This window comes from Centruroides vittatus, unplaced genomic scaffold (genome assembly GCF_030686945.1).
Source record: "Centruroides vittatus isolate TY-2023 unplaced genomic scaffold, ASM3068694v2 contig_18, whole genome shotgun sequence".
NCBI classification, from domain to species: Eukaryota; Metazoa; Arthropoda; class Arachnida; order Scorpiones; family Buthidae; genus Centruroides; species Centruroides vittatus.
This window is the reverse complement of record NW_027121101.1, coordinates 7,325,308-7,334,091: the sequence shown is the minus strand read 5'-3', so window position 1 is coordinate 7,334,091 and position 8,784 is coordinate 7,325,308. Positions and strand designations below refer to the sequence as shown.

General features: G+C 26.4%; 1 long non-coding RNA gene across 1 annotated transcript; it reads right to left on the bottom strand.

The window, feature by feature from the left end:
* Window positions 1-3,048: 3,048 nt before the first annotated feature.
* Window positions 3,049-7,620, bottom strand: LOC136969735 (uncharacterized). The gene is made up of 3 exons (XR_010879863.1): window positions 7,238-7,620; window positions 6,480-6,766; window positions 3,049-3,225 (listed from the first exon to the last, which is right to left on the bottom strand). It is a non-coding gene; the product is annotated as an uncharacterized lncRNA (long non-coding RNA).
* Between the last annotated feature and the right edge of the window lie 1,164 nt (window positions 7,621-8,784).

Genomic DNA, 8,784 nt, shown 5'->3' with positions numbered 1-8,784 from the left:
TAATTAAAATCATATATAATCTGGAAGCAGCCTGTAATCTGTCATTGATTATTGATTATTATACATCATTTACGATAGGCCTCGTTCATAATAAGGCGGTAAAAGTTATTTTTTTCCCCTCTTTTCAGATCTTTAATGATGATCGTAATTGAATGTTTCTTCGTTTTATTGAATTACAGGAAGATCTGTTTGAGAAGTAGTAAAGCACGTTTACGACTTATTTACATGTTTTCTGTACATTTAAAATTCACTGTTAATCGACAGTCGTGTTATAATATATATAAATCTGTATCCAGTTTTCTTTGGGGAGATAATTTTTGCCACGATAAAAAACAATGTTCTGTTTCGACAGACTAATGTACTCATTATTTCTGTTCGTCGGTTAGTTACGGAAGTGCATATATATATATAATATTGGCAATTTTTATTATCTGTCAAAATAAGTCAAGCGGAACAGAAATGTGAGTAATGACGTAACCTTTTACATTGATTTATTGATTTCAAAATAAAGGGTTGCTTTGTATAATCGTTTGTATAATAAGAAATCTATTTCTATGCATGAATTGTTAACTGAGCGTGTTTGGAATCGTACAATTAAATTAAATAATATATATGTCTTGTTCGCTAAGTTTCAATATCGTTTATGTTAGATCCCTCGGGACACTCCAGAGTGAAGATTAAAAAATTAATATTTAAAAGTTGCGAGTTTGGTCAATTGATTTCTCCCCCCTTCACTCATTAAGTACTAGGCCCACTAATATGACAAAACTCATCAGTGTTAAGAAGTTAAAAAAACATGAGCATTTTTGTTAGAATTTTTTTATATCTAAGTAAATAGTTGGTGTCTATAATAACTTCTACAAAAAAAAAATGATGGAACTTTCTGATTTGCTCACTTTTCTCGGGGTCAGCGATGAAGAAAGATAAAAGAAGATTGAAAACTCGATAAAAGATTTGAAATCTTCCTCTCGTTAATTATCGTTCGATATAATCAACAGAATATGACAGAAGTTAAATGAACCTCCTGGAATACAAGCAGTTGACATGAATATACAATAATAGCTTTGGACCGATTATCCATTAAGTATACATCAGGATAGAAAATTGATTAATTAACATTTTCAAGAAAATTATCGTGGATAGTTATCACATAATGGATTTTGATTTTAGCATATTTAAGGTCTACTCGTACGCTTGTACTACATTTGGGAAATATAAATCGATTGTATATTTAATATATAAATTGAGGTTTTATATTATTAAAAAGCATTTCAATTTTTCATTTTGTTTAATTAAAATATTTAAATTAATCATAAAAAATTAAGTGATATCGATGAAAACTCGTTCGTATTTCAAAGACGTCGTACATTTGTTTACTATATTTTTACTCATTTCACCGTGTACCGTTCTTTTAATTTTGACAACATCCGTTAAATGATTAATTAAACAAGTACGAAAACATAAATAAAAAATAAACATACGAAACGATAATCATCTCTCTCACATTTTTTCCAATTTAAATACAAAGATATTAAGTAATAGCAGATTAAATGTTAACAAAATTACTATAGGGTTAATTTTAATAAAGTCATTAAATTTACTTCTTTTTTAAACAAACAAAAAATGAAAACAAGAGCAAACCAGTTTAAATGGCGATTCGAATCTGATCTGTATTTATGAATTTAACTTGTTTTAAATTATATTTATATAAGTTCAGATGGACCGTGAGAATAAAACTCGTTATCTGATAAAAATTAAATAGTTGACTGGTCTTTGTCAAAAAAGATGAATGTTAATTATATTTTAAACCATGAAACGAAGAAAAAAAATAGAAAACGAACTTATTTACATCGGTATTTTCGTGAGAAAATGAGCTCGAATGGCATTTCCTTTATTGGAATTTTAAGGAAATGAAAGTTTTTCTTGCAGCTTCATATTTTATAATGTAAATCAACCGACCTATCTCGTTTCAACATATTCTGCATTATGATGCCATACAATTAATCAAATATTTAATCAATCAAATCTCATTTGTTACGAGGATATTTTAAATGCAAAATGCATTCTATTTTTATTTAATGTGTCATCACATAACATCATTTTCGAAGCGATTTAGATCTTCACATACTGAAAATATATTTACTAAAAAAAGTTTTTTTTTCTAATAAAAAAAAGCTATTGTTTAAATAAATTTAATTGACTTTAAAACGAAAGACTGTCGTAATCAGAATTTTTATCTCTGGAAATTCAAAAGGATAATCTTGATCAAGTTCGTACTGTTAAATAAATGGCAGTCTTACCTTCAAAGTGACAAGAATCGACTTTTAGAAAAAACAGATAAATATATTCTTTGTGTATGGTTGGAAAAAAACGAGTTGATATCTAAATAAATTATAGAGTTGTTCTGATTTTATATATCTTCCATATAAACAACTGTTTTGCATATATATCATGAGAATAATATTTCACAGTACATTGTATCCACTTTAATTTTACTTAAAAATCATTAAATAATCATTAAAGCGGTGCATTAAATAATTATATACTTGTACAGATTAATAGCAATATATAATGTACTATTTATAATATAATATTTCCATATCTTAATTATCATTTTACTTTTTAAATTTTATTATTAAAATATCTAGTATGCTATAATGGGGAACGATTAGATCGAATCCTTTAGTTAATTTGTTCATATTTAATTTACATCTTATTCGACAATAATCCAAATCGTATTCTTATTTAAATATTTACCATAAAATTTACGAATAAGTAGTTTATAAAGTCGAATCTACCTCGTAAAAGTATACGTAGGTGTGAGATATTCTTAAAGCAATTTTGCAATTAATTCATTTGTATATTATAAAATAGAAACGAATAAAAATTATTAAATAATAATTTTATTAAATCTATTTTATTTACAAATTATAATAATTGAATACACTTATTAAAGTACATTCTTTCATTATCCGTTTCAGTCCTTCTTCGTTTGGAAATATTATTCGATAATATGTTAATATTATAAATATTAAATGGTGGATAAATTTTTAATCAAGATATTAATATTAAAAAATTATAAACAAAATAATTATACGTTTTAAAACACTACTATTTTTCCTCTATTGACTATTTTAGTACAGGAAAAATTTAAAATTGTCTTGGTTTCCGCATGCATAACTAAAACATCATTTCTTTTATTATGTAAATCACTATATTCATTCCCTGTAAATAAATAAGTAAATATTCAAAAATTATATAAGATATTTACAAGGTAATACTGTATTATATTATTCAATAATTCATTACTGCGTTGTACAAAAGTTTATTTTTAGTGTAATAATTGTAGTAATAGTGTTTGGTGTAAATATTGACAGTAAAAATCCCTTCAATGCAATTTATTTGAAAATTATTGAGTTTTTTAGTAGGTTTGGAATATAAATGTTTGCTTAAAAAGAAATAAATCCTAATGAAAATTACATGCAAAAAATAAGATTCTTTGGTTACAAAAAAAATGGCTGAACAACCAAGTAAGAGTTATTGTAACGTAATGATATTTATTTTATTTTATATGACGAGAATAGAAGTGATTTTATATCAAGATGACTTGTAATTTCATAAAAATCATTTATCATTGCTTAAAATTCCAACTATGTATATTTTATTTAGGCCTTTATCTTAGACCTATATATAGCCTATATGTGTACTGTACTGTACTGTACATATCAATTCATGTATAAGTTGATTTATATTCTACATTGCGGTCCTTATAAAACAAAGTCTCTATAAAACATAATTAATTATATGTAAATTTTATACTTGCACTATTAAAAATTTTAAGATCATTTTTAATAGGTTAAAATAAAAATTTGTTTCTTATATTACAATATTCAACAAACGTAAAGACTTAAATAATAAAATTTTATAGATTATAGAATTAATTCATTTCACTCTATTAACCAAGTAGGTGATAATTTTATGTTTTATATTTTTGATTTTATCAATATACAACTAATAGCCTCAGTACAAAGATTTATATGAGTTTTCTTCTTAAGCCTTTATATAGGCCTATTTATTTTTGGTCGATTCAGTGTATAAACCATTCATTTTAAAAATATAAATAATTTTTATATTTACATAAAAAAATCACGAGACCCAGTAACCTTCAAGAGTACAAACAATTCTCGGTTGGCCTTATTTAGGACATCATATTTCAATCTTGACTCGAAAATTTATAAGTTATTTTGGTCAAAACGTGATCAGTTAAAATAAGAATATATTAATAATATTATTATTTTAATAGATAAAAATAATACATCTTTTATATTAATAAGTTTAGATTCAATTTTAAGAATATATTTATTCCTTAGATAATAACTAATATTAAACAGTGCGAAATATAATCGTATAGAAGTCAAAATTTAAAGAACGGATTCATCTCTTTAATATTCAATTATATAATTATATAAACTTCTATTCTAAAAATATTAAAAATTGATTTTATAATGGAAGTCGAGGAGTGAAATGAAAGGAAAATTCCTTATTTTTCTCTTTTTTTATGAAGTCAATGCGTGTTATTAGTATTTCACGTGTACTGTACTGTCCATTTAACTTCTATAACAAATATAAGAATACGATGATTAAGAATTACAACTTTAATTTCAGAAATTATCAACAAAATTCTGGTTAATCTTGTTAATTTTGTTCGATTCTAGAATCTAATGTTAGTCGTGTCTCTCTTAATAATTTACTTAGTTCAATATTTAATTCTGTAATTCAAAATTATTGCATAAGCGATAGCAAGATTTGCTTTATGAATTCGTTTTATTCAATTTTTTGTGTAATAAACGTCATGTTTAGTATTAGATGACATGGTATGACGGAACTTAATCCTTTATCTTACTCAATTTTCCATTATTTTTATTAATTTGGTTTATTATTATATATTGACGTACAATACTTTATAAGTAATTAAAATAAATACACTTCGAGTGAAGATGAAATTAAGATAATGTGTATAAACTAAATATTTTATACGTTAATCAATATATAAATCTAATTGTGTTATTTGCTTATATCAATATTAAGTAGTAATTTTTAATAAAAAGCAATTAAATTTTATTACAGGATATCAAAAGTCTGGGAATTATAATATAACTTGTATGCGTAGGAGTTGGAATAAAAACAAGATGATAGTTGTCATTCATGCTGTAAAACAACCGATTATTTCGTGTAATAATGCTGCTACCATGTACGATATTGTTTTAAAGGATGTTAAGAATAAAAGTAATGGGAGTATTTTAACAATTTGGTAATATAAAACAACATTTGGAATTACAATAATTTAGCAAAAGAAAAATTAATATATTAAATGTATTATGTGGCACATTGAAAAAATTCTGTTTGTATTACTCTATGCGAATTTTTTTGCGACTTTTGCCTACAATAAATAAATAAATAACTTATCTTCAATTCTAAAATCGTTCATCTTACTTCATTAATTTCTCATTTTATTCTAATCTTGGGATAAGACGATAAACATCTTTTAGTCTATTTATTTATTGCTGTTTTCATTTTTAGATATTAATAATTATATTAATATTAATTTAACAATAGAGTTATCATCGTCATCTTCCTTATTTTCCTCTGAATATCAGTCTTATATATATCTTAAAAATACATAAAATTTTAAGCAATGGATTAGTTTTTAATAAACTTACAAGAATATGTGAAAGTTTTTCTTAGATTTTCATTTGTATACATGAATTACATTTTAAACACTCAACGATGTATTATAATGTTAAATGAAAATGTCATAAGGAATGTGTCAATGATAAGATAAAAATTAACTTTCATAATTCTTTATCGATCATGATAGCTTGAATACATCAGGATTGATAAATAGGTAAGAGTTTGTGATTACTATAGATATTAATATAATAACTACAGAAATTTTAAAAAGATGACATTACTATTGTAAGAATAAACTTTACCTTCTTTATTTTATATTAAAGACATTATTTCGGTAAATTGTCGTGGTTGATCTATAAAGATATATTTTACACAATTAAAGCATTCGAACTTCTGCCTTGGAGTCTATTTATCATGCTTAAATCATTTGCTTTGGACCAGTATTGTACATTACTTCAAACAGAAACAGGGGATTCCCTAATAATTTTAAGGCTGTTTTATAAAGCGACTTAACTGATTCACTTATGGTGAAGATAACGCCTAATAGAACTTAATATTGTTATTTAAATTCAATTCACATCTTATCGTAAGAAACAATCTTTTTTATTGCATATTCATTTTGGAGAAGCGTTAAAAAAGATGACTCCCTACACCAACTATAAACGATATGTCAAAAGTAGGCGTGAACTGTAACCATAAAATTTATGGTTCTTTTCAGCATTAGGTTACGTACCATCTTTGACCCCCAACAATTCAACAACTGCAATAGACAGAGGAACTCATATTACCTGTCACTTCAACTCCCAACATCCAGTATAGTCACTTGACCCGTTAGTAATGGGGTTATGGGCAATGTACTACAATTGTCGTTTGTCATCTCGGAGCTTCATCTCTCTACTAGATACGATTCTGTCATTATGTCTAGGCAATTTCTCAGTACAATTCTTCAACATAATGCTCCTAGTGTTCAGATGGGACTACATATTGTATAGATGAATGGATTTGAACTTCGATGCTGATCTACTAAGTAGGCCTGCAATTTCTTGGTGGAATTTTGAAATTCTTTTCTAATAGCCTGTAACAAGTATTTTTAATGATTTTTATATTACTTAAAAGTAGATTTTCAATATTATATCTTTATATTTATATCATTTTAATATAAAACTATATAAACATACTTATTTTTAAAAACCATTTCGAGATTCTGACCTGAAGCTTATTTTTATTTTTTTATATATTTCAATTAAGAATAAACATTTTGCCTTAATATAAAATATGACTGCTACCAAGTTAAGGTTTTACATAATTAATTAAGAAATATTTATTCAGCTGATTACAAATCTAAAATTTTAAACAATAAAAAATAATTTATTTATTGGCTACAGGAGTTATTTAGTTTTTACACATTTCTTGTGAGATGCCTTCTAATCTGCAAGTTATGCAAAGAGATCCGGCTAATTAAACTGACAGATTATGTGATCCATTCGAAATAAGTTTAAGATTCCAAGGGTGGCATCCGTTTAGACATCAACGAGTAATAACTCACCTGTCTGGAGATACGAGTTTCAATAGTTCAATCCTATCTGACAGGACGTATGTCTCCGAAGACGATAGTCTTCACATAAAAATCTTAAGGAGACAACTTTCAGTTTCTATCTTACACTTAACTTATCACGTGATTTATCGCAACCAGACGGCCAGCCAATTAGATTTGTAGACACTTAAGAAATACCTTATCTGAACTTTTCACCCGGACATGGAAAGCAAGGGGGAAGATGTGTATGTCTCGTTAGAAGTCAATTCTTTGGGCGTGGTCAAGTCACTAATGGACAGAGGAGAAACTAGAAGAAACCCAAACTCGGTTGTCGATTTTTTTTTTACTTTCTTAATCATTCTTCGACTTTCCCTCTTAAAACAAGGCTCCAATTTTAAGCTTTCGCGAAGGAAACGATTTGATGTTATCGTGAATCTCGCTTATAACGACACCTCTCTATTAGTAATGTACTGTACCTTATAACACTTTAAAGGATATATACATATAGCTTATATTAAACAGAGAAATTAATAATGGATCAAGTTGTTCTAACTCTGCATATTTTTCCCCTATGTCATCATTACAAAGTTGTCTTTGTGTCTCATTAAACCCACAATTTGCTGGTTCATTATATATCGTGGATAATGACTAATAAAATAACAATCATTTATTATTAATCCTGTGTTATATTTTTTATTCAAAATGCCTAGTATTATTATTTTTTAATGTAAAATAATCATTTCAATTAACACAGACGGAAAAACTTAAATTTCAAACCCAAATTTTAAAAGACTCGTTAATTTTTAATTTTATATAGGCCCATCTAATGCAACAATATATCCTTATTTTTCTTTACCTACGCCTATACTTGTATGTCTAAAGATGATAAATCTTCGAAGAACAGTTAAATTACGGTAGTATAAATAGACAAAAATAATGTCTTTTGAAGTCTAATTTACTTTGGATATATTAATGGGCTACAATAAATTAAAACAAGAAAGATGGTCGCAGAATTAGGAAAGATAAGAATTATAAAGCGTTAAAAAAAAAAGACAGTTTTGGTCCCTTTTTTTCCTATACAAGGGTCTCACGGGTCTTAGTAATTTTAAATTTAACGAGACACGAACTGGGTTTAGACTGTTTCGGTTTTTTTTTAATACCTCGCAAACTAATTATACTTTCTACAATTATTTTTCCTTTAAACGATATATGAAATAACTGTCCATGTAAATTTATGAGTTAGTCCCTCTTAAAAGACCAATAAGAAAGCCTCTTGAACCATGCCTGCTTCTCCTTCTTAGAGGTCACATCGTGTTAATAATTATTGTGATTTATAGAATGCACTCAAGCCCCTTCGATATTACGCATCAACTTCGACCCACAAAGACCTGTTTTTGTATACAAATCGCCGCTTTGATTTAGATATTAAAAATTTAAATTTATATCCCACCTATAGAGTTTTAATAGAGTCCGCACTTGTCTCAATATATATATATATTTAAAAAGTTATTTAGGTCCAGTGACTTTTTGTTGCCTTCTATCCGATCAATTAAACGGCT